Genomic DNA, 22,746 nt, shown 5'->3' on the forward strand with positions numbered 1-22,746 from the left:
GACATCAAGATTAATGCACAAGATCCAAGGTTTCGTCAATGTATTCCATATGTGTTTCATCTTCTGTTTGAGACTGACTTGTCTGGCCTTTCTTATGCAGTGAACCACATACTAAAAAGTGGAGTATGCAGAATGTTTCGGCAAGGGACTTTATGGATAAAGTCCAACAGAATGACACTGTTTTGGAATCTCAGCGAATTAATCTCATGGCATGTCAGCGTGGTACTAATGAGTATTGGTACAGTCGTCATGGGGAATTTAAATGTATGCTAAGAAACTTAGGAACTCCTACATGGTTCCTTACTCTAAGCTGTGCTGAGTATTCTTGGAAAGATTTACTTCAATTTCTTTGAGAGGCAAATGCAAACATAGAAAATATAGAATACAAGACACCTGGAGAATTTTGCTCTTTGGATCCAGTTAATGTATGCAGGTATTTCAATCATAGATTTGAAGCTATGATGTCTTTTATCACAAATGAAAAAAATCCTCCTCTTGGAGAGGTTCTGGATTTCTTTTGGAGAAAGGAGTATCAAGCAAGAGGTGCTCCTCACATACATATGCTGCTATGGATCAAAGATGCCCCAAATTTGGAACATATTCGGATGAGACAGTGATGAGGTTTATTGAATGGTATTCTACATGTGCTGTTCCTGAAAATACAGAAGAAAGGAATTTGAAACATCAAGTCTTACGGTTTCAAACCCATCGTTGCGGAAAATAGTGTTGTCGAAAGTACAAATCAAAAGACAAGTTCTACATAAAATGTCGTTTTGGATTTCTACGATCAGTAATAACAAATGGAAGAGTGAACAATTTTATGTCATCTTTGCGACATACTGTGACAAGAAAATCACCGAAAAATACCTACAACTTAAGGAGAAATGAAGAGTCAAAATACATAAATGACTATTACCCAGTCATTTTGTCAATGTGGAATGCTAACATGGATATTCAATATGTTGCAGACAACTAAATTGCTGTGGCTCGATATGTTACATCTTACATTACGAAATCTGAGAAGACAGAACAAAAGGAAATGTGGGAGGAAATTTCTCATGAAAAGAGCCTAAGTAAGAAATTGTACAGCTACAGTTTGAAGATGTTGTCTCATCGAGAAATTGGAGCATATGAATGTTCAGATCACTTATCATCTGCAAGTCTATATGCCAAATCTAGAACAATTATTTGGGTGAGTTTAGGTCTCGCAAGAACACGAAACCGAGTTTTGTAATCTGTACAAGAAATTGAGTATTTAGCAGAGAAAGAACCAAACAGTACAGATATTTTGAAGACAAATATGTTGGATACATACTATCCAAATAGAAGTAATCATCTTGAGAATGTTTGTCTCTATTAAGTACTGCAAAGCTATATTTTTAAGAGGAATATTACAGAAGATATTAATAAAGGAGTATATGCTGTGATTGGATCTGAAGGTTGTCTGGTGAAACAAAGAAAAGGACATTTGATTAATCATCGAAAACTGAGTTGCAAAACTCCTGACAAAAGGGAATTTTACTATTTAGCCCTTTTGCAACTCTTTAAACCATGGCGTACAGAAGAGGAACTAATTGGAGATTTTCTCAGTTATGAAGATTCATTCAACGCAACCAAAAATACTATAGAATGTCCTGTTTTTACTAATTATCTGCAAATGTTGAACGAGGAAATACAGCAAGAAGCTACAATTGCAGAAGAGATTGCTAGAGACAATTCTCTAGACAGTCAAAGTTCTGCTTCTGTGAGTCAGGGCCCACTAGGAGGACCAATTATCCAAAATGAAGCAGCCACTGCCATGGATGAGGTGGAAAGAGTAATGGAACAAGCTCAGGAGGATGTAATAAACTTAGAAGAATTGGAAAAACAACTAAATGTTGAGCAAAAACAAATATACGATGAAGTGACAGAGCAGATTGAGCATGGTTTATGTCATGAGAAAAAAGAGTGCTCATGTAATTGATTTAAACCTGTCTGATTGTACGTGAGTGGAGAAGCAGGAACTGGAAAAAGTTTTCTAATTAAAGCAATTTCAACTTATCTACAGAAAATAACTGAGTCGTCACTCTCTTGTGTTGTTACCGCTCCAACTGGGTTGGCAGCACATAACATTAAAGGGATTACTTTACATCGTTTATTGATGCTGCCAGTAGAGCACAAAATAAATTAGAATACCACAAGCTATCTGGAGAAGCTTGTTGTGAAGTTTCCAGAGTCTTGAAAAAAATGAAACTTCTCAATATTGATGAGGTAAGCATGGTATCAAATTTAATACTTGCCTTTGTGCATTTAAGAATGCAACAAATTCTTAAAACAGAGTATGATGTGTTATTTGGAGGCAAACACATCATCGTTTTTGGAGATCTACTACAGCTAACACCTGTGAAAGGACAACCCGTGTTTAAAACTGTTACACATGAAGATACCAGAAAGTGCCTGGGAAGCTTTGGAAATGTTAATATATGGTCATATTTCAAATATTCAGAACTCAGTCAAAATATGCGACAGGCAAAGGATGCTGATTATAAAAGTATTCTTGAAGATATAAGAATTGGAAAAGTAAGTGAACATGGCAAAGACGCTTTACAGGCACGATTACTTTCCAATTTGTTTCCAAGGGAAAATGTTGGTGCAGAGAATATATATAGAAAAATTGCAGAAAATAAATCAGTGATATGCTTGATGCCAACTCTGCAAGAATGTGCAATTTTCAATGAAAAAATGTTGAAGTTAGAAAATCAAGAAATTATAAAATTGGAATCTATTGATAGAATAGAGCATGAAGGAGCTACTAATATTTTGCCAGAAAAGTTGAAGTCAAAATTGGATTCTTTAGACAGACTGGACTTCGACATTCTGCTGCACAGAAGACTGAAGAGAATCTCCCTTGTGGCCTAGGAGTGGCCACCCTGTGAACGCAGGCACCAACCAGCAACTTGACGTCTGCTTTGCCGCCGCCTCCCGCCAAAGCCCGAGCCCAGAGCCTGACAAGACCCAGACTCCCAGACCTCTCACAGCCCGATCCACAGTCCCTGCAAAGAAGGGACCCGTGGAGGCACCGAGTGACGTGGGACCGGACCTCTTGGAAGACACTCGAAAAGCTGACTGCGCAGCAACCGAGGCATCCTCGACGTTGTGCTTTGGGGACTGAGAACCCCCACTACCGAGCAGCCCTTGCACCGAAGAAGATCCCTCCAGCATCTCCACGATCTGCGTGGGGCCCTTTTGCATTGTGCCACTCGACGCTCCATCCCGGCCACTAGCCACGTGGTCAGCGGCCATCTTGGCTACAAAACCGACAAACTACACTGCGGGTCTGGTTGCTCCAGACTTGCCCTAGCTTCTGCAGAAAGGAGTCCCCGCTCTGACCTTGCTGGTCCGAGTGGTAAGCCTCTTTTTGATTCCTGCGTGGCTTGCATTAGCCAAGGCCTGTTTGCTACAATCAAGTTGCTGACACCGCCAACAGCGAGAAGCTTGCGTGGGACAGCTCGTGACTGACTCCTGGACGTCCTCGACCCCCGGTGTCCACGTGGCTTGCAGAGAGAAGCTACACCTTAACGCCTGTTTGCACCCGACATCGCCTGGTTCCAATCTGGTTCCATGGTAGTCACTGGCTAGTGACTTTGAACATTGTCCCCTCTGCTTTCAGGTCTTCACATCTTCAGATCCACCCTTGGATCCACCGGAACTCTTCACATCGAGCCGCCTGCAGCATCTCCAGCTCCAAGCACCATCGACCAGCGTGACGAAACCCGACACTACTTCGACCCTGTGCACCCGCTTCCTGTGGGTGAGGTAACTCAGCTCCGCGGGTGTTCCTACACTGGTACACATCTCAAGGGCCTGTGTCTTAAGTTTCAGCGTTCTAGGTCACTCGGAAGGTCCTGAACTAACTAACTTTGTACTTTTTACGCACCATAGACTTTACATTGGTGAGTGCGTGCACTTTAAACACTGCACCCGAGTCCCGCGGGCCTTTCCCGACTTAGTCACTGCTAGTCTCGAATAGCTCCAGCGATTCCCAAAACCCTAGGCCTGTTTCCGTTCTGATTGGTATCGCTTATACCACTTCCTTAGTATATGGTTTAGGTGGCCCCTAGGGCTCATCCATATTGTGCAACTTTTGTGTATTTTAAACTGTCTTGTGTTTAACGCTTGTGCTTCTGTGCTCATAAAGAGTCCAGGGGATACTTTTAGTTAATAAATCAATATATATTTTCAATATATATATCTGTGTGGTGTCCTTTCATTTGGTATTCAAGGGGGTTGTGTATGGTAATACAGCTGGCTTCACATGCCTTTCAGAGTTTAGCCTAAGACTGCTTTGTCCACGTTACCACTAGGATAACTGGTCTATAAGGTTGACTTACAACCAATCATCATAAGGGTTGCTTGGCATGGTACAAAGTGATCACTAGAATTAGTGAGCATTATATACCAGGCCAACATCTCACATCTTCCTTTTTCCTTCACTCCTACTTTATCCCTCAGTCCCCTTTCCTCTCTCTTAATCTCCTTCCTTCTCTCTCATTTCCCTTCCCTCACACACCTTCCGTAAGTGTCACTGTCCTTCACTCACCGTCACTCCCTTTACCCCACTACACTTCCTCCTGTCTGTATTTTTCACCCTTTCACTCTCCCATTCCCTTTTCCTCACTCCCCCTCACTGTCCTTCTGTCACTCCATTCTTTACTCCCCTTCTCTTAGTCCCGTTTTCTAAGTTCCTCCATCCCCTCACTCCACTTCTCTCTCCCTCACTCCCGATCTGTCACTTTCCATTACTCTCCTTCCCTCACCCTCTTACCCTTTCTCTCACCCCAATTCTCTTATCATCACTTCCTTCACTCTGCTCTACTACTCCTTTTCCATCTCTTACTCCCCTTCTCTGTCTCTGTTCCATGCTCCCCTTTTCTCACTCTCTCACTTTTCTTTCCTTACTGCCCTTCCCTTACTATTTCTCTCCACTTACCTCACTTCCCTACCCTTAGTCCCCTTGTTTCAGTCACTCGTTGACTCCCCTTCCCTCACTCATTCCATCAGTCCTTTCCTCCTTTTCACTCAGTCATTTCAGTCATTCATTTATGCACTACACTTTCATTCAAAAAAAGTATGACACAGTATATAAAAGATATAGCTCTTCTTTGACAAGTGAGGTGTTCCTAATGGAATCACAGTGATTCTTCCGTAGAAAAATCTTGAGTTTGTAAACAAATTAAAGTTCACAGAGATTTTATTGTTTCAGCCAATAATTTGAACAGTTTTTTGTAAGAAACACCAGTGGCTGCTGTTATTCCCACTCTGATTGAGCTTTCGAACAGCAGTTATCTTATCGCAAATAACCACAACTGCTGTGGCTCATGAGAAGGCGTCCCATATATAGCAACTCTTTCACAATGTGTTACATGTTGCACCAATAGTTTACTAAGGGTTTGAGCGTATGCTCTTCTTTGCAGAGGCCTATCGCCAGCTAGGGGACATTACCTGCTATAAAAATCTTAGCCATAACCTAACTAAAGAAATCCAGGAGAAACTTTTTAAACTACTGAACATCTGGCATGAAAAAGAGCTACCTCAGTAGAGGACAAACAACCACTCTATATTGACAATCCAATCATCCCCACATTATACCTTTTACCAAAGGTTAACAAACCAGGAAATTAACCCAAAGGCAGACCAATTATTGGTGGAATTGAATCAATATGCTCCAACGTGGGTTCATTCATTGACACTGAACTTCAACCCTTTATGAAGGACCTTCCTTCCTTTATAACAGATACACAGTATGACTTAAAGTGCGTTTTTAACAACTACTTTCTTTTCAATGGAGAATACTTTTTACAACTCCAAGGTACAGCTATGGGCGCAAAATTGACCGCGCCCTACAACTGCCTCCTGATGGGGGAGGTTGAGCGCCAATAGCCATGGAACAATCTACTGGAAAATCTCTCCAGTAACATAATAATGTGGGCAAGATATATCAACAACATATTCCTCATTTGGCAAGGGTCGAAGAGTTGTAAAACATTTCATTGAGACACTGACACCAAACAGGTGGGGTATTGACATCACCTATACCATTTTGAAAAAAGAAATTGAATTCCTGGACCTCTCCATCTACATTGAAAATAATACTCTGCAAACTAAAATCCATAGAAAGAACACCACTGCTAATACCATTCTGCATGCGTCCATCAGTCATACCTGTCATACAATTGTCAACATCCCATATGGAGAATATCGACGAGCTAGGACCAACTGTGGCTCAGAAACAGAATACAACAAAAACTCAGAATAAGTAACTGAAAGACTATTGCTGAAAGGTTATGAACCACAACAACTTCAGACAGCACAGAACCGACTTGCACAAAATGATCGCAAAACCTTGTTTCAATCCAATCGTCCAACAAACCAAAGACCAATCATTTGGTTTTTAACTCAATACAATAATTGACAACATATATACGAAAAACACTTATTAAACAAAGGAATCTATTAACAGAAAATCAAACTATAACAGATGCTCTGCAAGAGCACCCTCAATTTAGTTTCTCCAGGGGCAAGAATGTCAGGAAGACCCTTTGCGCATCCTTCTTTGAACCAAGACAACAATCACTGACATTCCTGCAACAACCAACTGTGTACTACACATGTTCCAACTGCTCGATCTGTAAATTAGGCAGATCCAGAACCAAAGAAGTAACAATGAATGGCCATTTTCGCAAAATTCAAGACTTTATTAATTGTGAAAGCTCCAATGTGATTTATCTTATTACCTGCCCCTTTAACAAACACTATATAGGCAGCACAACCAGACCACTCGGGGTTCACATCCAAGAACACAACCGTAATATACACAACACGGACACCAGACAATCCTTGGTTGAACATTTTGAAACTCATCATCAACGTAATTTCTCCTTCATTGACCTAAAAAAACTGAAACACCATAAAAGAGGTGGAAACCCGGAGCACAGACTAGAAAAGTGCCCTTATCATTCGGCTGAAAACAGTGGAGAAGGGACTCAACAAAGAAAATGAATGGCATCATTGGAATAGAGACTCTAAAATGCTGTGAATAAGTGGCTCATTTTAAACACAGCAATAGATATAATGAGGGATAGGTTATACACCTATAAGACCAACTCAATTCTCCCTTTTGGGGCTTGGTAACATCATCTCCACTCCATATATATCAGGTCATTTTCTATCTGCCCCTGTGCTGTTAAAAAAATGTTTATGCCGTAAATATGTATTAGACCAAGGAACATGAGATGATGTATAGCATTAAGTCCTAATCATAAAAGTATTATCTCCTGAATCTCATCTCTTGAGGTAGAGGTTCACTTCTTCATCTAGCCATCAATTTACCAACCTAGGTATCACTTATGTCTTAGGAAAATAATTTCTCTTGGAATAGGTATACCCTCTATCAGCTAGGAATATCTGTTAATCAGGTTATAAGTCATCCATCAGTAGTACTACATACTGCATACCCTTTAGTTCCGTAACTATGTCTTAGCCGGAATAGAAGAACTCACATACTTCAAAAAACACTCTTAGTGAGTATTAGCACTGTCCGATGGAGTCCACGCTGTTCTTTCCTCTGTGCTAAAAATCGAACATTCCTGTGCATATGACATCCCGGAAATGTAATTTATGGGTGATATACTCTTTTGTGGTTGTACCGTTGAATAATAATAACAGATATCCCTAGTATATATATCTAACTATATCTGTTGACATATGGCAGCCTTTTAGCCTGCTGTTTCCCTTGTATTATACTCCTGATAAGGGTTAGCCAGGACTAATTTATCATTTTAATATTTTTTAGCATTTTTATATTATGAAATGTTTACCAAAATAGCCATACTTTATACACCATATAAAAGCTAATGTTATGACATCGCTGGTTGATTAAATAAAATACTTTACATAACGCTCGCTTTTGACCATTTAGAAATTGACGCTCCGTCCATCATCCCCTTTGGTATCGCTTTGTTCGCGCTAAGTTGGCAGGGTATGCCCAGACGTGGGTCCCTTGCTCACTCTACCACTGGATTCAAGATAGCCTGGTTGATGAGGACTGTCAATCTGAAACCGGTCCCAGGATGCTTGTTTCCGGTCCAGGTAAGACATGGCTTAGCAGTTCAGGCTGGACTGTTCCCATGAGGCACAGGGTCAGACTGATTTGCATATGGCCATGTCTGAACAAGGGTGGTGGAGTGAGATAAAGAATGGTGATGGATTAAACCCAGATAGGTTGACTCGGGTGAGTGTTTGATTTGCTCAAACGCTCCGTCCATCATCCACTTTGGTATCGCTTTGTTCGCGCTAAGTTGGCAGGGTATGCCCAGACGTGGGTTCCTTGCTCACTCTACCACTGGATTCAAGATAGCCTGGTTGATGAGGACTATGAATCTGAAACCGGTCCCAGGATGCTTGTTTCCGGTACATTTAAGACATGGCTTAGCAGTTCAGGCTGGACTGTTCCTGTGAGGCACAGGGTCAGACTGATTTGCATATGGCCATGTCTGAACAAGGGTGGTGGAGTGAGCTAAAGAATGGTGATGGATTAAACCCAGATCAATTGACTGGGGGTGAGTGTTTGATTTGCTCAAACGCTCCGTCCATCATCCCCTTTGGTATCACTTAGTGCGTCCTAAGTTGGCAGGGTATGCCCAGACCTGGGTCTCTGGCTCACTCTACCACTGACTTCAAGATAGCCTGGCTGATGAGGATTATGAATCCGAAACCGGTCCCAGGATGCTTGTTTCCGGTACAGTGAAGACATTGTTTGGCAGTTCGGGCTGGACTGCTCCCATGAGGCACAGGGTCAGACTGATTTGCATATGACCATGTCTGAACTGGGGTGGTGGAGTGAGCTAAAGAATGGTGATGGATTAAACCCAGATTAGTTGACTGGGGGTGAGTGTTTGATTTGCTCAAATGCTCCGTCCATCATCCCCTTTGGTATCGCTTTGTTCGCCCTAAGTTGGCAGGGTATGCCCAGACGTGGGTCCCTTGCACACTCTACCACTGGATTCAAGATAGCCTTGCTGATGAGGATTATGAATCCGAAACCGGTCCAGGATGCTTGTTTCTGGTCCAGGGAAGACATGGCTTGGCAGTTCGGGCTGGACTGTTCCAATGAGGCACAGGGTCAGACTGATTTGCATATGGCCATGTCTGAACTGGGGTGGTGAAGTGAGCTTAAGAATGGTGATGGATTAAACCCAGATCAATTGACTGGGGGTGAGTGTTTGATTTGCTCAAATGCTCCATCCATCATCCCCTTTGGTATCACTTAGTGCGTCCTAAGTTGGCAGGGTATGCCCAGACCTGGGTGCCTGGCTCACTCTACCACTGACTTCAAGATAGCCTGGCTGATGAGGATTATGAATCCGAAACCGGTCCCAGGATGCTTGTTTCCGGTACAGTGAAGACATTGTTTGGCAGTTCGGGCTGGACTGCTCCCATGAGGTACATGGTCAGACTGATTTGCATATGGCCACGTTTGAACTGGGGTGGTGGAGTGAGCTAAAGAATGGTGATGGATTAAACTCAGATCAGTTGACTGGGGATGAGTGTTTGATTTGCTCAAACGCTCCGTCCATCATCCCCTTTGGTATTGCTTTATTTAAATAGCTTAGCACCTTCCGGAGCTTATGATGGTCATTAAGACCCCTAACATTCCAGGACATAGCTCGCATACAACCTACCGTGCCCCGGGTGCCTTGTGCGTTACGTGACATCATCTCCGCTGGCAAGACCTATCGAGGAATCAAACTTGCAGTGCTCTCCGTGTGACGTACCATTGGCATGTACAAAAACCAACCATCAAAACCACCTCCTTTGAAAACGTCTCCCCCATCCCCCCACCTCCCACAGCAGACCTCCCCCAACTTGACCACATGCATACCCAAAAGATGCTCCTTCCTCCCTTCACCCCCATCCCCCAGACCCATCCAAAAAACAACAGCAGTTCCAGGCACTCATGGGCGGAGGTAGCTCCTCGTGCCAAACTCAGACATTCAGTGACATCAACTCTACCCAAGCCGAACTCATAAGCGTCATCAACGTCATTTAGCAGCATTTACTATGAAGCATTTTCCTCCGGGGGCAGTCCCTTCGGATCCCCTGCCAACACAGTCCACTACTTACCTCCCAGAAGAGGAAATCAGGCTTGCCATCCCCCGCGCCACAGTTATAGTTTCTGTCATTTCTGGCCAAACCCACTCCTCGCACTAAGCAGTTCAAACTACACCTCAGTTTTTTGTCCCCTCCAAAACAGGTAGGTAACCTTCCGAGCACCACAGTCTCTAAGTTCCAAGTGCAGGCAGTCCAGCAGTACTGCAGACCCCAAACCTCCGTCCCCCCACCTCCCCGCATACCATCTTACTTCCCTGATGACAATCAGAACAGCGCTTCAGTCTTGGTCATCTAGCGAACCTCCTGCCGCCTCCTCCAGTAGCTGCCTCTCCGGACTCTCCCGGCATTCCTTCGACCAGCTCTTAATAGCCTGCTGTAAAATCTTGGGATTAGTGAAGATATGCGATCGCCCTTGTCTGTTAACTTGGAGTTTCGCCGGGTACAACATGGCATAGTCCACACTCAAGTCTCGAAATTGCTTCTTAAGCTGGACAAAGTGTCTGCGTGCTTCTTGAACTCGAGCGGAACGTCCGGGTATAGGGACAACTCCCAACCTTCGTATCTCAAGACTTTCTTCTCCCTGGCCCCACGGAGAGCTGCATCCTGATACAGATAGTTGAGTAGCTTCGCTATGATCGGCCGCGGAAGAGCACCCACCAGGGGTCTGGGGCCCAGGGATCTGTGCGCCCTCTCGACCACAAACATTGCAGAGAAGACACCTTCACCAACCAGTGTCACCAGCAATTGCTCCACAAATTGTTCCATATTACCCGTGGGAGTTGTTTCCGGCAGGCCAGTGATTCGCAGATTGCACTGTCGGGAGCGTGCCTCCAAATCCTGCGTCTTGTCCTGCAGGACCCAAAGTACCCTTCTGAGTTGCTTGTGGTCGGCATCTAAGGTAGTGTGAGCCTCCTCTACCTCGGTGAGGCGCCGTTCAGACATGTCCAGTCTTTCTGCGTGTTTGTCAAGGCAGTCGGCCATTTTGTCCATTCTATATGTGAGGGCGTCCATTTTTGTGCCCAGCGAGGTGATGCCACTCTGTAGGGATTTTTCCATAGATTTCAGGATACTACGTATGTCTGAATCAGGGTCTTCGCCCACTGGGGGCGGCATCCTAGTGTCTCCACTCGTAGCGGCGTCCTGAGATTTTGAGCACTTCTGCTTAAATGCAAGCTTTGTCTGTGTCTTGTCACCTCTGCCCATACTGACTGAAATATCGGGACCCCTACTGTGGGGGAGGGGGATTGGACATCTTCGTCCCACTCACCTATGGCTGTGCGGGAGAGAGGGCACTGTATGGGCCCTCTCGGCGCTATCCTCCTCTTAAGTTCATGTTCGGAAATTTGTATAGCGCACTACTCACCCATAGGGTCTCAAGGCGCTTGAGGGAGGGGGTGCATTATTTATCGAATAGCCAGGTTTTAAGTTCCTTTCTGAAGAAAAAGTGGTTCTGTGTGAGGCGGAGGTGAGTGGGGAGAGAGTTCCAGGTCTTGGCCACCAGGTAGGAGAAAGATCTTCCTCCCATGGTGGATCTATGGATGCACGGAATTGCAGCAAGCGCTTGGTTGGAGGATCTAAGTTGTCGGGTGGGTGTGTAGAAGGACAGTCGTGTGTTGAGGCATTCGGGTCCTAGTTTGTAGAGGGTCTTGTGAGCGTGGGTGAGGAGGCGGAACGTTATTCTCTTGTTGACGGGAAGCCAGTGGAGGTTTTTCAGGTGGCCGGTAATGTGAGCTTGGCGAGGGATGTCCAATATGAGTCTGGCCGATGCATTTTGGATGCGTTGGAGTTTTTTCTGTAATTTGGCTGTGGTTCCGGCGTAGAGGGTGTTTCCATAGTCCAGTCGGCTAGTGACCAGTACGTGGGTGATCGTCTTTCTCGTTTCGGTGGGGATCCAACGGAAGATTTTTTTGAGCATGTGGAGTACGTTGAAGCAAGAGGATGAGACGGCGTTGACTTGTCTGGTCATCGAGAGGGAGGAGTCTAGGATGAATCCCAGGTTGCTTGCATGGTCTGTGGGTATGGGTGCTGTGCCCAGGGCCGGTGGGCACCAAGAGTCGTCCCAGGCAGAGGGTGAAGATCCTAGGATGAGAACTTCAGTTTTGTATGAGTTAAGTTTTAGGTGGCTGTTTTTCATCCATTCGGCTACTTCTTTCATGCCTTCATGAAGATTGGTTTTGGTGGTGTTAGGGTCTTTGGTGAGGGAAATGATCTCCTGGGTGTCGTCAGCGTATGAGATGATGTTGAGCTTGTGTTGTCGCGCGATGGATGCGAGGGGACTCATGTAAACGTTAAAGAGGGTGGGACTGAGTGATGACCCTTGTGGGACTCCACAGATAACTTCGGTGGCCTCTGATTTGAATGGGGGGAGTCGGACTCTCTGGGTTCTCCCGGTGAGGAACGAGATGATCCAGTCCAGGGCTTTTCCTTGTTTTCCGACGTTGCTGAGGCGTTGTATGAGGGTGCTGTAACAGACTGTGTCGAAGGCGGCGGAGAGGTCGAGTAGGATGAGGGCAGCTGTTTCTCTGTTGTCCAGTAGCGTTCGGATGTCATCTGTTGCTGCAATGAGGGCGGTTTCGGTGCTGTGTTTGGCTCGGAAGCCGGACTGTGAGGGGTCGAGGGAGTTGTTGGATTCAAGGAAGGCGGCGAGCTGGCTATTGACGGCTTTCTCAATGGCTTTGGCAGGGAAATGGAGGAGGGAAATGGGGCGGTAGTTCTTAAGTTCAGAGGGGTCAGCTGTGGGCTTCTTCAGAAGGGCAGTGAGTTTGGCGTGTTTCCAGCTTTCTGGGAAGGTGGCAGAGTTGAAGGAGCAGTTGATGACGTCACGGAGATGGGGTGCGATGATGGAGTCTGCTTTGTTGAAGATGTGGTGGGGACAGGGGTCGGTTGGCGAGCCTGAATGGATGGAGTTCATTAGGCGGATGGTGTCTTCAGTGGTGATTGGGTTCCAGGCGTTAAGGTTGTTAGAGAGCGGTTTGGTTTTGGGAGTGGGTGGGGTGGGCTGTTCTTTCGAAATGTTCTTAAAGCTGTTATGTATGTCGGCGATTTTGTTGTAGAAAAAAGAGGATAACGAGTCGCAGAGGTCTTGGGAGGGAGTAATGTCATTTGAGGCTGCAGTGGGGTTGGTAAATTCTTTGACGATGTTGAATAGTTCCTTGCTGTTGTGGGCGTTGTTGTCGAGTCGATCCTTGAGAGCTGATTTCTTGGTGGATTGGATCAGTTGGTGGTGTTTGCGGGTGGCGGCCTTGAAGGTGGTCAGGTTGTCAGTGGTTGGGTTTTTTCTCCATGTTTTTTCGAGAGTACGGCATAGTTTCTTGAAATTCTTAAGTTCATCGCTGAACCAGGGGGCCTTTTTGCTGCCTTGTTTGATGTGGTGGTTTTTTAGGGGTGCTAATTCATCAGCGCTGTGAGTGATCCATTGTTTGAGTTTGGTGGCAGCTTCGTTTGGGTCTGATGAGAGGGCTGGAGGGTTTTGGTTGAGAGATGTGATGAGTTGGTCGGTGGTGATTTTGTTCCAATTTCTTCGAGGAATAGGTTGTGGGGGGATGTGGGTCGTGGTAGTATTGTAGCTGAAGTGAACACAGCTGTGGTCCGTCCAATGGAGGGCTGTGGTATGATTGAAGGAGATGAGTTTGCTGGAGGTGAAGATAGGGTCGAGCGTGTGTCCGGCTAAGTGGGTGGGGGTGTCAACAAGTTGTTTGAGTCCGAGGTTGGCCAGGTTGTCCAGAAGGGTGGTGGTGTTGCATTCGTTTTTCTTTTCCAGGTGGAAGTTGAAGTCTCCCAGTAGAATGTAGTTCTCGGAGGGGAGGGCATGTGGGCTGATAAAGTCAGTGATGTCTTCGGAGAATTGTTTACGGGTACCTGGTGGTCTGTAGATGAGGGTGCCTCTAAGTGTGGTCCTGGGGTCGGTGTGGATCTGGAAGTGGAGGTGATCGGCGGTTGCAAGGTAGTCGTCGAAGCTGGTCGTGATTTTGATGGTGTTCTTATGAACGATGGCGAGGCCTCCTCCTGTTTGGTTGGTTCGGTCTTTTCGGATGATCTTGTATGCGTCCGGGATGGCTATGGCGATGTCGGGAGCTGATGATGCGTTCATCCAGGTTTCTGTAAGGAAGGCGATGTCCGGTGACGTAGTGTCGAGTAGGTCCCAGAGTTCTGTGGCGTGTTTGTGGATCGAGCGGGTGTTTAGCAGGATGCATTTCAGGTGGTTAGAGTCGGAGCTGTGTTTGGAGGTCGTGGATTTGGTGTGGGTCTTGATGTAGGCGAACTTGCAGGAGTGGCAGGCGAAGGGACCGTGGGTACGTCCTGGACAGCTTCGTAGCATTGTGGTGCGCGTTCGGGGTTAAGGGCTAGGAGGGTGGCGGCGTCATACGTTATGCGGGAGGAGTGCGGTTTGCGGGGGCCAGGGGGTATGGCGCTGGGCGCGGTCCAGGCGCGGACGGGCGTAGACGGGCTTACCTTTGGCGCACCTTCAGCGCGCATGGGGTGCGACCGCTGCGCGTGAACGCTGCGCGCAAAAGCATCTGTCATAAGTGGATAGTGGAGGGGGAGGGGCGAGGGAGGGGCAGCTGGGAGGCGGGATCTGGGAGGATATCCGGTCAGGGAGTCAATAGCAACAATCACAAAATGTATGCCAGCCAAAGCGGACCAGGATTGGGGGCACAGTCAGCATCAACGCGATCTAAATCCAAGTGCACAAATCAGATTCCCAAAACAATACCAGAGGTAGCATAGCGCAATGGAGATATGTACCAATCAGTATGGAAGCAGGCATTTAAGTGCTACGATGCAGATGCGATGCTTAATGAAAACAAAATGCAATCAGGCAATTAGCGCTACGATGCAGATGCGAAGCTTAATATGGTAATAGCGGAGGTGGAAGCGAGGCTGCAGATCGCAGTGTGTTGCTCAAGCGTTACGATACCACCAGGCAGGTAGGGTGGGGATCAGCGTGAGGAGCGGCCGCCGCAGTTGGAAACAGGACGGTCACATCGCTGAAAGCGGCAGAGCGGCCTGATAGTAACAGTGGGAGGGAGGGGCAGCTGGGAGGTGGGATCTGGGAGGATATCCGGTCAGGGAGTCAATAACAACAATCACAAAATGTCTGCCAGCCAAAGCGGACCAGGATTGGGGGCACAGTCAGCGTCAACACGATCTAAATCCAAGTGCACAAATCAGATTCCCAAAACAATACCAGAGGTAGCGTAGCGCAAATGGAGATATGTACCAATCAGTATGCAAGCAGGCAATTAAGTGCTACGATGCAGATGCGATGCTTAATGAAAACAAAATGCAATCAGGCAATTAGCGCTACGATGCAGATGCGAAGCTTAATATGGTAATAGCGGAGGTGGAAGCGAGGCAGCAGATCGCAGTGTGTTGCTCAAGCGTTACGATACCACCAGGCAGGTAGGGCGGGGATCAGCGTGAGGAGCGGCCGCCTCCGTTGGAAACAGGACGGTCACAGCGCTGAAAGCGGCAGAGCGGCCTGATAGTAACAGTGGGAGGGAGGGGCAGCTGGGAGGTGGGATCTGGGAGGATATCCGGTCAGGGAGTCAATAACAACAATCACAAAATGTCTGCCAGCCAAAGCGGACCAGGATTGGGGGCACAGTCAGCGTCAACGCGATCTAATTCCAAGTGCACAAATCAGATTCCCAAAACAATACCAGAGGTAGCATAGCGCAAATGGAGATTTGTACCAATCAGTATGCAAACAGGCAAGTAAGCGCTACGATGCAGATGCAATGCTTAATGAAAACAAAATGCAATCAGGCAATTAGCGCTACGATGCAGATGCGAAGCTTAATATGGTAATAGCGGAGGTGGAAGCGAGGCAGCAGATCGCAGTGTGTTGCTCAAGCGTTACGATACCACCAGGCCGGTAGGGCGGGGATCAGCGTGAGGAGCGTCCGCCTCCGTTGGAAACAGGATGGTCAGTCTGCCCCCACCGCTCTCAACTGTCAGCAGTAATACCAGTGTCACATTTCTATCAAGGGAACCAAGCTGAACCATCACCAAGGGAGTGCCGTGTCGCAGGTAGCTCCCAGAAAGGCCCCCCTCATTCGACAACTGTGGGGGTGAAATGGCGCCGTAAACTCACTCCGCAGCCTCAGCCTGTTAGATCTTCAGAAGACTGCTACTCTCCCCACTCAGTGGCAATGAGGCCCTGTCGCCATGACCTAATAATAGTCCACTGCGCACCTGTAAGCCCCGTGGGGGAGGGCTCTCCGCCAGGTATCACAAGGAGGGGGAGAAATATCACCTCATATGTGCCCACTGCGCAGTACACAGTCCCTGAGGGCAGTGTCACTCCTCAGGCGTCTTTACAATCCCCCACACTTCTCTAGCCCAATCTCCTGCTGAGTGTGCTTATTGATGGGTGGCAATTGGCAGCTAGTGAAACCCGGGAGCTTGATCTAGCCGATATTACCAGCCGCCGCTCTCACCTCTCATCCCCGGCGACCAGAGGCACCCCGGGGCTCCCTCAAGCAGACCGCAGTTAGGGCCGCCACTGCTGACTCCCACAGACTATAGCCCCCACTGGACAGACCTGAACCAGAAAGCGTAGTGTGGATCCCAGGTGCTGCCCGAAGCAGCGGCCTCGCACCTCGTGCCACCGCCAGCGACCCCCACGCCCTTAATAGTGGTCGCTCGTCAGGGAACACCGGGCCACCAACTCCTGACGCACGGCACACCTCGGTTCACCAGCGCTCTCGCTTTCAGTCCTCCGATAGGGCGCACGCCGAGTGACCCCGCCTGGATGCGTTCTTCACCGCAGCTCGGGGATTGCGGCCTTACCGTCGTCCAGTTGCTTCACCGTATATCTCAGGCATCAGGGGTCGGATTGTAGAACCGAGTGTGCCACTCGCACTCGTGCACTTTCCGATATCTCGGGTGCTACTGGGGTGAGCTAAGGATAAGTGTCACAGCAGGATTTTTGGACGATAATGCAATAACACAATGGAGCTAAGGGCTCAAGTGGCCATCACGGTCGCGAGCTAGCTCAGCCCCCAGGCTCTGTAATAATTATTGTTTGAGACAGGTGTACTGCTCTAGCTGGCATTTTGTCCTCTTCAAATTTGTTGTCCTAATATTTACAAATACATTGATCAGTACCCAGCTCTAATCGACCTTCCACCAATGAATAAGCACAAAATTGCTGCCACTTATCATTGTTTTCCTTTTCACTTTTTACATATAAATTAACATTCCTAGTTTGACTTCTATAATGATCACGTCAACAACAAATACAAACTTGGGGGTTGATTATTAAGGCAGGCGGATTGCCACTGCCCGGCTGGCGTTGGCGATCCGCCCACCATCACAACCACATTTATCTCCCGCCATATTATAATGGTGGCAGTGCCTGGAAGGCACCAACATCCATGTTATTATTCCCGGCGGTTCAGGCCTTTCCATGGCGGCGCTGCACTTGGGTGGTACCTATTGTACCCCCAAAGCAAAACCAAAGGTGATGATGGACGGAGTGTTGAACATTGCAAGCTCTCACCCCAGTCAACTGATTTGGTTCTAATCCAACATCATTATTTAGCTCACTCCACCACCCCAGTTCAGACATGGCCATATGCAAATTAGTCTGACCCTGTGCCTCATGGGAACAGTCCAGCCCGAACTGCCAAGTCATGTCTTCCCTGGACCGGAAACAAGCATCCTGGGACCGGTTTCTGGTTAATCAGCCTTCATCAGCTAGGCTAGCTTGAATCCAGTGGGAAAGTGGGCAAGGGACCACGTCTGGGCATACCCTGCCAACTTAGGGTGAACAAAGCAAAGCCAAAGGGGATGATGGACGGAGTGTTGAACATTGCAAGCACTCACTCCCAGTCAGCTGATCCGGGTTTAATCCATCATGATTCTTTAGCGCACTCCACCACCCCAGTTCAGACAAGACCATATTCTAATCAGTCCGATCCTGTGCCTCATGGGAATAGTCCAGCGGAACTGCCAAGCCATGTCTTCCCTGGACCGGAAACAAGCCTACTGGGACTGGTTTCTAGCTAATCAGCCGTCATCAGCCACGCTAGCTTGAATCCAGTGGCAGAGTGAGCAAGGGAACCACGTCTGGGCATACCCTGCCAACTAAGCATGGGCGGAAAATCCGTTCCGCTCGCGGATTTTGCAGATTTTCGGTAAATTCGCAATCCGCAAACTTTCTTTGGATCACTTTTGGATTAGAAATCAACTTTCTCAAGTAAGCTTGTTTGGGGCATTACAGTTGCTGTAATGCTGTTCTGCAGAAAAACGAGTTTTGCCAAAGTGAAAGCATTCAGCAGGTTCAAAAGTTCAAACTCATCATTAGTAACCATTCCCTGTAGTGCTTCCTGACAAGGGCCCCTCCAGAGTTCAGTTGCTAGTTGCAGCAATTGTATGACCCTGCTCTGACCCTCACAGCAGGCTCATAGAATAGCTACAAGTAGGCCACAAAGGTCCTGGAAAAAAAAATTGCACTGCAACAGAAAGCAAATTACAGATAAGGAAGCAGGTGCCAAACTGGAATTTTAAAACAGTGACACATTAATAAATCAACCCCAAATTAATTCATGTCAGTTGAAGCAGGGCAGGTGTGCTTGCTTTTTCCCCCCATAATCTACAGTGATGATGAACCAGAGGGTGGCATTGATGTACCAGAGGGTGGCATGGGTGAAACAGAAGGTGGCAGGGGTGAAACAGAGGGTGCTGGGAACCTGTGATGATGAACCAGACGTAGAAACAACATAATCGCGACCGTTGCGAGCCGACATGTAAGTTCGCAATTGCGAACTGGTACAAAACCCTCGCGAACTGGCAGAAATCCTTGCAAACTGGCAGAAATCCTTGCGAACACAAAAAAAAAATCCGCAAATTCGCGAGAATTTTCGGATTTTGCGGATTGCGAGTTCACAAATTCGCAAAATTCGTGAACGCCAGATTCGCAAAATTCGCCCATGCTTACTGCCAACTTAGGGCGAACAAAGCAAAACCAAAGGGGATGATGGACGGAGTGTTGAACATTGCAAGCACTCATCCCCAGTCACATAATCTGGGTTTAATCTATCATCATTCTTTAGTTCACTCCACCACCCCAGTTCAGACATGGCCATATGCAAATCAGTCTGACCCTGTGCCTCATGAGAACAGTCCAGCCCAAATTGCCAAGCCATGTCTTTCCTGGACCGGAAACAAGCCTGCTGGGACTGGTTTCTAGCTAATCAGCCGTCATCAGCCAGGATAGCTTGAACCCAGTGGCAAAGTGAGCAAGGGACTCACGTCTGGGCATACCCTGCCAACTTAGGGCGAACAAAGCAAAACCTAAGGGGATGATGGACGGAGTGTTGAACATTGCAAGCACTCATCCCTAGTCACATAATCTGGGTTTAATCCATCATCATTCTTTAGCTTACTCCACCACCCTAGTTCAGACATGGCAATGTGCAAATCAGTCTGACCTTGTGCCTCATGGGAACAGTCCGGCCCGAACTGCCATGCCATGTCTTCCCTAGACTGGAAACAAGCATCCTGGTATTGGTTTCTGGCTAATCAGCCATTATCAGCCAGGCTAGCTTGAATCTAATGGCAAAGTGAGCAAGGGACCCACGTCTGGGCATACCCTGCAAACTTAGGGCGAACAAAGCAAAACCAAAGGGGATGATGGATGGAGTGTTGAACATTGCAAGCACTCACCCCCAGTCAAGTGACCTGAGTTTAATCCATCATCATTCTTTAGCTCACTCCACCACCCCAGTTCAGACACCGCCATATGCAAATCAGTCTGACCCTGTCCCTCATGAGAACAGTCCAGCCCGAGCTTCCAAGCCATGTCTTCCATGGACTTGAAACAAGCATCCTGGGACCAGTTTCTGGCTAATCGGCCATCATCAGTCAGGCTAGCTTGAATCCAGTGGCAAAGTGAGCAAGGGCCAACTTAGGGCGAACAAAGCAAAACCAAAGAGGATGATGGATGGAGTGTTGAACATTGCAAGCACTCACCCCCAGTCAACTGATACAGGTTTAATACATCATCAATCTTTAGCTCACTCCACCATCCCAGTTCAGACCCGCTCGCGGGTTAGCGGATTTTGCCGCGAACCCGCGAGCTGGACGAATTTTGCTCAGGAAGCACTTACACGGTTAAAGCAGGTGCCCAAGTTGAAGCTTATTTCTTTGTACCCATTTACAAAATGGTTGCAAAGAAATTAACTTCAACTTGGGCACCTGCTGTAACCCTGTAAGTGCTTCCTGAGCGGCGCCTCGTTGCCTACTTGCAACTATTCTCTGACCCTGATCTGACCCTCGAAGCAGGTTCAGAGAATTGTTACAATTAGGCAACGAGGCTCCTGTCACTAAAAATTAAACCTCAGCAGGAAGCACTTACAGATAAATAAAGCAAGTGCCCGAGTTGAAGCTCAAATTCAGTAACGCATTATAATCAGCCCAAGAATCTATTGAGTACGGTCGATGCTAGGCAGGTGTGCTTTCTCTCCAGATCTACAATTAGCTGTAATCCGTGATGGGGGTCTAGGCATCCACGAGTTTCTCAAGTGCAATCCCACTGTACTTCCAGTGACCAGCACTTACTGCTTTCTCCTAATCTGCTGCTCTGATCGGACTCTGACCCTTTATAAACAAGAGGCATGTGAACTCGCAGAGAAGCCCAGCCCTACACACACAAGGCTATGCAACCTCTTCCCGCCCTTTCCCTCACTGTGATGGACAGCTCACTCGAGCGACCTAGGCGCCTATGGGCGCGGTGGCAAAGTCACAGACACAAGTGGTGACTTGCCACTCTTCTGGGCCTTTGCGCAGCTGTAGTGTAGGAAAAGCAGGATAGATTTACCCGAAGAGGTAGCACTTACTGCTTTCTTCTAATCTGCTGCTCTGATCGGACTCTGACCCTTTATAAACAAGAGGCATGTGAACTCGCACAGAAGCCCGGCCCCACATACACTAGTCTATGCAACCTCTTCCCCCCCTTTCCCAAACTGTGATGGACAGCTCACTTGAGGGACCTCGGCGCCTAGGGGCGCTGTGGCAAAGTCACAGACACACGTGGTGACTTGCCACTCTTCTGGGCCTTTACGCAGCTGTAGTATAGGAAAAACAGGACAGATTTACTTGTATTGAATGTTCCATCACACTTAATTAATGTTGCTTTGATCTCCCAAAACTTATTGAATAAACTTGATATTATTAATATTATACATCCTTTGACTTTAGGTACTCAGATCATTTTATGTTGTTTAGCTATTAACATACACTCATTGTTTGTAAGCGCCGTAGGTTCTATCTGTTTACAAGAGGGTATTTTTGCATACATTCAACACCTCAATAGGCATACACATAACATACATTTATTTAGTTTTAAATTAATCTAATTGTGCAATCCTTGAATGTACTTTCACAGTATATTGTGTTTTGAGCCAGTATTTAGTTTAAATACACACAGTATGACTCTTATCGCGTAGATATTTATCTTTCGGACCCGCATCATGTGACTTGATCACATGTAGCGAGTCAACATTCAATGCTACCGTACTCGTATCACGTGACATTCGTCACCGTAACAAGATCGCTGTACATTGGTGCACTTGTGTGATTCACGGAAGTGCAAACCGTCACCGGAGGTAGTGTTGAAGAAGACGCTTTATTCCAAGTAAGAAAGCTGCTATACGTGTTTTTTAAATATCTGTGGCACGTAAACTTAGTACTTAGATATCGCCACATTTAGAGCGATGTAGACTCTGCACGCTTGGCCGTAATAGTCACTTGTATCACGCGGTATACGAGCACGCTATGACTAAGTAACGCTTTCGGGATTAGAGTAAAACGCATCATTCACTTTAAAAAAACAGACATTTTGCATGTATTTTTTACAGATAATCGAGCACATATGATTTCACATTTATTCACCCCTGTTGAATTAACATTTAGCTGACATGTTGAATAACGATTAGATTTCCTACTAGGCGTTTTACCAAGAGACTGAATCTGGTCCTGTATTTTTCTTTACAGACCCCTGAAGAAGGGTCACTTCACATGGACCCGAAATGCATTGGGTGGAGTAAAACATGTGTCTTATTGGTTGAAAAATGCACTATTCTCATGGATTGCAATTATCAAGAAATGGATGTTAGAAAATAAATGAACTATGAATTAACCCACAAGATGAACTTGTAAATGTGCGATTAATTTCTACTTGAGCTTTGAGAAGAAACTATATCGTTTCATATTGAATGAGCGCAAACCTTTGTGATTGGAGTCCTCCTTCACACACAGATACTATTTAGCATTGGCACCGAAAGACACAGTGTGACAGGTTTTTGACGCCACAAATACTTTCATTTGAGTTATATGATCAATTACTGTTCAGAAAGAGTGTGCACAGGGATTTAAGAATTTAGTTATTACTTTAGATTGTCTACCCTATCCCGAGTAGCACCTATTAAGGAAAATGCAACTGGATGATATTGCCCAGATCACAGGTAACAAAGCTGAGACTCTAGCTTTCTCCACAGAAGCAGCAGAAGAAATGTACGGTCTACTACAGGAGACCAGAATATTCAGTCCACAAGGTACATCTGTAGCACAATTATTGCGACAGTTTGA

This window comes from Lissotriton vulgaris, chromosome 3_1 (assembly GCF_964263255.1).
Source record: "Lissotriton vulgaris chromosome 3_1, aLisVul1.2, whole genome shotgun sequence".
In the NCBI taxonomy this organism is placed as follows: Eukaryota; Metazoa; Chordata; class Amphibia; order Caudata; family Salamandridae; genus Lissotriton; species Lissotriton vulgaris.